Here is a 393-nt window from a genome sequence, read left to right on the forward strand (position 1 = left end):
ACATGTTTTTCAGTGTGGCGTGTTTTGGTTCTGTAAGTGTTGTAGGAAGGTTCTGCTGCGTTCCACAGTGTTCCCAGACCCGCTGTGGGGTCAGCGACCTCCTGCAGATCACTTGACCCACATGTTGAGCTCATGTGACTGCTCTGTTTTCATGTTCTTTCAGTCATTGTGTTTCTGCTGCTTCTCCTCCTTCAGCTCTGAACATTTGGGAACAATTAGCACATTATTAGAGGATTACGCTCCATAAGAGTCTATAGTGGCCTCGTGAGAACTCATGATCTGTCATATGCAGGTCAGAACGTTTGGTTCAGATTAACGCTGTCAACAGTCACTGAGGCAGGTTTTACTGCAGAGGCTCCAAGCTGCGATACCGGCAGCGAGACAAGCTGAGAG

This window comes from Stegastes partitus, unplaced genomic scaffold (genome assembly GCF_000690725.1).
Source record: "Stegastes partitus isolate 25-593 unplaced genomic scaffold, Stegastes_partitus-1.0.2 Scaffold1063, whole genome shotgun sequence".
Lineage (NCBI taxonomy): Eukaryota > Metazoa > Chordata > Actinopteri > Pomacentridae > Stegastes > Stegastes partitus.